The sequence below is a fragment of the Pomacea canaliculata genome, linkage group LG9 (assembly GCF_003073045.1).
Source record: "Pomacea canaliculata isolate SZHN2017 linkage group LG9, ASM307304v1, whole genome shotgun sequence".
NCBI lineage: Eukaryota > Metazoa > Mollusca > Gastropoda > Architaenioglossa > Ampullariidae > Pomacea > Pomacea canaliculata.
In genome coordinates, this window is record NC_037598.1 from 4962754 (window position 1) to 4969151 (window position 6398).

The 6398-nt window shown below is 46.2% G+C and overlaps 1 long non-coding RNA gene across 1 annotated transcript; it reads right to left on the minus strand.

Annotated features, from left to right (window-relative positions):
* Positions 1–558: 558 nt before the first annotated feature.
* On the minus strand, positions 559–4333 carry LOC112572499. The gene is made up of 3 exons (XR_003101011.1): positions 2948–4333; positions 2637–2691; positions 559–2126 (listed from the first exon to the last, which is right to left on the minus strand). It is a non-coding gene; the product is annotated as an uncharacterized LOC112572499 (long non-coding RNA).
* Positions 4334–6398: the final 2065 nt, after the last annotated feature.

Consider the following 6398-nt stretch of genomic DNA (forward strand, 5'->3'; position numbering starts at 1 on the left):
GTTCTTTAATCGTCTACGTGGGGACGGGAAGTGAATTCTAAATTATCATGGATCTCGTGACATACCTATCACAGGTAGGGTGCATACCCCATTATATACAGGTTAAAGCCAAAATGTTTCGGTAGCCACTACACCTCGCCGCTACTGTGAATAACGTACATTGACTGATACTCCTCGGCCTGCACAAAATTCGAGCGGATCAACCTCAATCCCAGATTTGTTCTTACCCAGTAAACGCTTTGAACCCTGCTCACAAACTAGGTTCATGGTGGAGAAAGGTGTACCCACAATGTGCTGTCGTAACCTTTCAGCTGTTATCTACCCCTGCAGCTGACTGACTTAACTCCCTTGTCGAAAAAAAAAAAAACAAGGAGATGAAAGTATGCGAAACAGTCAATTCTATTTCAGAGCGAGTGGCTCACTGCAAGAGTGCAAAAGGTTACAGCATGTTTACTTATTATTTAACAAAATCAACATGAATATTAAAGAGCAAGTAAGCGATAGTTTTGTAACCAAAATTTTGATTGGACATGATTCGGATCGTCAGTAGGAACAACTCACTGTCCGACTTGTTTTTATCTTGTAAACACTTTGTTATAAAGTTACTCAATATTAAACAAGTGTAGACTAATGTATAGACGATCTTAATGAAATAATTATAGAGATACAATTAATATGAAATATAAAAAAGTCGGCGTGTCAGTTAAAGGTTAGTGCAAATTAAAAAACGGTTGTTTGGTTTATTTAGTAGGAAAATGCTTCCACTTTGAGGTGATTTCGCACTAGGGGTTCCAGACGGCCAGGGTTCGATGGTCTCGAACTGAGTGGTTCTCTTGCTCCTGATGCCTCTTGGTTCTTGGCGCCCTGGCCCCACGTCGTGTAGTTCTTAGGGTCAGTGAGGTCAGGTCATTCAAAGTCTGCGACTCTGTGTCCTCCTTCGCTGGACTCTGAGGCAGTCGTCACGGCGGCGACTGGCATATACACCTAAAGGGTGAGATAGCATCCATTGTTCTCTCCCTTCTTTCTAACGCACATCTCATTTAAATATTTATGTACGTAACCTTTTGCGTGTATGTTTACTTTCCCTGTTTCTGACTGTATACGGTCTTTTTCCATCGCTCACGGAAAACACAAAGCCTGGAGGGGGATCGCTGAGGGAGCGGACTGGTGAACTCGCCGACCCTCGCTAGTGGAACCCAAGACTCCCGTCTGATGTCTGATCCCGCAAACCCTTGTTTAAACTTGGAGCAAAATAGTCTCCGCATGCTGAGTAGAGTTTCACTGGCACCGACGACCATCGGCGTGTCGAGTGGCCACTTGTGCCGGCTGTTGCCATTTGAGTGACTGCGGAATCATAGCGCGCGAGCGACGTCTTCCGCCTGTGCTGACGCCAAGCGAGCGCGCCAAACGTTCCCATAATGACCGTGGCATCGGAGCTGCTTCCGGTTCTTCAAGGGGACGCGACTCATGTTTTGGCGCCTTCTAATTTTCGCGCCATTTTGCCCGGGCTTTTGGGATGACATTAGCCGGTCATCTGTCTGCTGGGATGAAAGGCCAAATGGTGAGAGAAGAAGAAGAAAGGAGGGGTTAGGGGGGAGATGGGAACAAACTACCTTCAGATCTGCGCACCAGATAACTGTGTAGGAAGATGACAGCGCCAGATACCGACGCGCTTCTGCAAAGGTGTGTAATCCCGCGTCTTGTTCCTGCCTAATCGCTCATTACCTCCCCTGCTCTTGCAGCTCGCGACGCCTTGCGGTGGAGGGAGATGCCACAGCTGTCGCTCAGAAGGAAGCGAAGAGAAGAGGAAGGCAAGAGGAAGCTGAAAGTCTTTTTAGCAGAAAGTTCTGGCCCCACCCTCTGGTTGCGCTTTAAAGAGGAAAAAAAAAAAAAAGAGAGAGAGAAAGGGGAGAGAATAGCGTCTCTTTTTTCTTCACATTTGCCAAAGATTTGTCCAAGAGTAATTAGCTGTTCTACTCAAAATTTTAACCTGGCTAATTAAGCGTGCTTATCCACCGCCACGATCATGATTGCGATTTGCATGCGACCTCTCGCACGCGCCGCGTGAGTCGACATGGCTGACACTCGTCGTCTGGGGTCACAGGCTGCTTTGTCTCCACATTGCGCTGTGCAATAATAATAAGAAGAAAAATAAAATTAATAATAATAACCCTGGTTTTTGCACATATAAATTAGTATATCAGCGTAACATCTTGATTACTACAGGTTAAATATAAGGCTTTGAAATCATGTTCCATGATGAAGGTTTTCTTCCATTAATGTAGTTCCTGGGTTGAGCGTTTTACTTTTTGTTTGGTTATGTTCATCTCAGAATCATTTGAACACACATGGTGCTAATATGCTATTTAAGACTAGATGCATATCAAGACAAAGGCTAATCATCATCATCATCAGAGGCAGCAACATCATACTGCTGGACTGAGTGCTATTTGTAATATATTCAGCGGGCCACTTAAACTTACGAATTCTAGTTGCTCCGAGGATTACAATAGTTTAATAAGGAAATCAGATTTTAATACAATAATTAATGATTGAATAAATAAGGGAGAGTGGATGTTGTGGCTAAAATGAAATCGCTTAGCAACTGAGCCAAGATAAAATCAGCCACCACCCACCGCTGGTTCTGGCTCCAGAAACAGAATCCCCGACACTGCAGTCTAAACACTTGACCTGCAGAGACAAGAATACTAAGAAAGATTTTACTGACAACAGTTTTGTCATAAAGTAAAACAAACAAACAAACAAACAAACAAACAAAAACGAACAAACAAACAAACATACAAAAACTGCTTTCCTGAGCTCGCATGCCCCTGACGAGAAGTTTTGTTTGCGTTTGTGGTTTGTGTTGGTTTGTTAGTGTTAGTTTGGATTCTGTTATGTGGAGGTGTAGGATCAGAATGTGGTGGAGCTTGCGCAACATGCTTACCTGTTCTGGGAAAGTTCTGGGTGTTTTCAGCTGAGTCAGCGAGACTACACCAGGGCGAGCTACCCCGTCTGGAGCCACACCCAGACAAGTGCATCAGCTGTTGAGAGACTCGAAAGGTAAGAACACTTTATTGGGTTATTTTTAGTCATTATATCATCCCCAAGAGTTTTCCCGCTTGGTAGCAGGATAGACAGACAGCTTGATAGATAGAGGAGGAGAAACACATTATGTGAAGAAGAAGCGATAGAAGACACAAACTTCCGGTTGCTGTCCCTAATCTCTCAAAGTTTTGGTCCCCTCTGGTTCGTTTTTGTCTACAAGCAGCGCTGCCTAAGTCCCAGGGATGCTGGGCCGATGCTCCTACCCTCTCCTTTTTTTTTTATTTACTTGTACCTCCAATTACCTCGCGCAGGTCATCGAAAGGTGTCACTAAGGAAGCTGAAAACATTTTAAAGGCAGCATACCTCCCGCATTAGAATCACACCTGAGAGTTGTTTGTATCTGTCTTGCCAGCCCCTGACACCAGCCAGTCTTTCTTTATTTTAGTTGTTCGGGTTTTTTTCTGCTGTTGTTAAGCGACGAGCCTACGAGAATTAAGTGGAAGCAGGGGAGGTAAAAATTGCAGCTTGACGCGAGGTGGAGCGACTGCAGCGCGAAGTCGATAGAAAAATAAACTTTCTCTGGGGAGAGCGAACGGCGCCAGCAAGACAGGGGTGGGTGCGGCTTTTGAAAAAAAAAAAAATTCGTTAAAAAGGTGTGGGTGGGTTAGCAGGGTGTAGGGTGGGTGAGGATGTGGAGGTGCGCTGGACTCATGAACGCACACACAGACAGACACACTTTCTAGCACATCATACAAACCCATCCACCCCATACCCATCACCCATATACACACACACAAATACACAACCCATATTCCACCCAGCCTCAACCCTCACCCACACACTCACCCTATGACCACACACTTGTTATGACCCTCGGTCGGTTGACTGGCTATCCGTTGTCGAGTCTGTTCACGCTTGACTGAGCACTCGGACAAGACCGCGCGACTCCAGGGGCGTGGAGCGACTAATGGCGTTAGGAACATTCTTCCCGTCTCCAGCTGAGAGGGAGGCCAGAACCTAACTGCTTCAGAAAAAGACCGGACAGTAACGGACACTCTGACGTCGTCAAAACCGTCAGGCATCGGAGTCGTCCCGTCACGTGACGTCGACTGGTCTCGAACCAAGTCTCGCTCCCGTGGAGACAGCGAGTCTTGATGTAGCGCCAGGTAACTCGAGAACCGTAAACGGTACCCTCTTTTTTCCTTCCTTCTCTCTCTCTTCCTTCAGTCCACCCACGCTATCCCTACTCCCAACCCCTACTCTCTCATCCCTTCGAACTGTCCAGACCGCAGCCAGTCTCATTCGTCACGGCGAAACAGGTCGCACGTGCCAACCCACCGCTTCGCGCGCGGTCCAGTGGTCAGGCGAGGGCTGCTGCCTGGGTCAGACGACACGGGTCAGTGGGCGTGACCCCGCATTGTGGACAGTCTAGAGTCTAGACGGTGATGATGCTGCCGAACCTTGTGTAGTCTAGGCTCTGGTGCAGGGCTCGGGGTGGTTGTGTGGGGTGGGTGAGTGGGGTGGTTGTGTGGGGTGGGTGTGTTGGGTGGGTGTGTGGGGTATGTGGGGTGGAGAAAGTAAGACATCATGCAGTCATGCTTTTCACGAGAGTTTTCAGACTATTTCTGTCAGCTCACGGCACCACTGTGGCACTGAGTCTGGAATTTCCAACAGCCTCACACCCACACTTCACTCCTTGGCCCGATACCCGTCAGGTCGCACCACTCGGGAAAGTTTCATTTCTTGATTTATTAACAAGGGTGGATAGGTGCGAAGCGGGTATAGTAGCAAAATTCTAAAGGTTCTTAAGAATAGCATGATATATTACTGTTACTCATTATTTTTTCTCTCTGTGTCCGTGCAATTTGGCAAACTGTCTCAAGGTGTGTGTACAAGAAATAAGTTTTTTTAAGGTACATAGATGCCTTTCGTAGGCTTCTCAGCAATATTTTAAATGTTAGTCCTTTTAGTTCACCATTTTAGTTAAACTAAAAATAATAACCCTTCGGAGTTATTCTAAGTTTCTAATACTGTTTTACAGAAGAAATTGATGTTATTGTGACCTTAGGATCACATTATTGTCACACTGCGTTCAACATCTCGCCTTCGTGTGATCACCGACACTCATCAGCATGTGAACACAGCTCCCCTCGCCAAAACTTGCCTCCTGCAGGGCAAGGGGTTGAGTCATAAGCCATTGGTGGCAAAGCGAATATTATAACACACAGAGAGAGAGAATTATAGAAAGAAAAAGAGAGGAAAAAAAACCTCTTTGCACTGGCGACATTTTTTTTTTAAATAAAAAATTTCCTCATTTAGGAGCATCTCGGTCAGCGCATAAAATATTCCTATCTTGACTGTTAAGTCTGGATTTTTTCAGCCGAGCTAAAAACTGAGCAAAAGTAATGTTGTGCCATGGAGCACTGATCTGCTCCTCCTGCTAACAACCTCCTGCTGAGACAGTTTTCATCTGCACAAAACAAATTACCCATGCAACGCAACTTTGTATATTTTCTGTTGCCAAGCAACCAGCCCCGCCGTTTTCATCCTGACCTTATCACTTTCTTCTGGCAAAAGCTGATTTTATTTACGTCGGGCCGCGCTGGGAACGGAGGATAAAAGGCCTGTCAGTGAAAATGTGGGAGGGCACTAGGGGCACACAAGTACACACAGAGAGTGGTGTTCCATTCCACAGGGTAGATGAGCTCATTTAGTCACGTGTAGAATTTCTTGGCAACATTTTTTTTTATTAAGGATCAACTTTTCGAAACGATGCGATGTGGGACTTCAAAGGTTCCCTTCCGCATCTTCTAAACATACTGGGGTGTGTTCAGTCACCTGCCATTTCTTACAAACAGAAGACCTGTTGCATCTAATGTTTTAGACGATGTGCTTCCTCCAACCATCTTCACCAGCCTCATCCCCACCACCACCACCACCACCACCACCACCACGTGCTTTGATGTTCCTCGCATCAAAAAATCGTTTCTCGTCAGTGTCCACTCATCAGTTTTATCCTCTCTCTTGTCGCCCTTTCTATCGCCGTGAGCCTCTCTGAGACAAGTCTTGCATTGACTGCCGTCCACCGCTTTGTTCTGCCGACATGCAGACTTCCAGTTGTGCGAGGTGCCATCAGCATCCTGACGACAGTTAAACGGCAGGGCGAGACGAGGGTCGAGTCGCGCTTAGTTGATAGAAATTTATGTTTGGACTCGCTTTCGTGCACTAAAAAAAAAAAAAAAGGTCGGGTGGCAGAAGTATGTCTGTCTACAGTTATGTCTTCATCACTAAATGTAGGTATGTTGTAGCCCGTATCCCTCCGCACTCTCTTACAGAATGGTGCGAAGTCG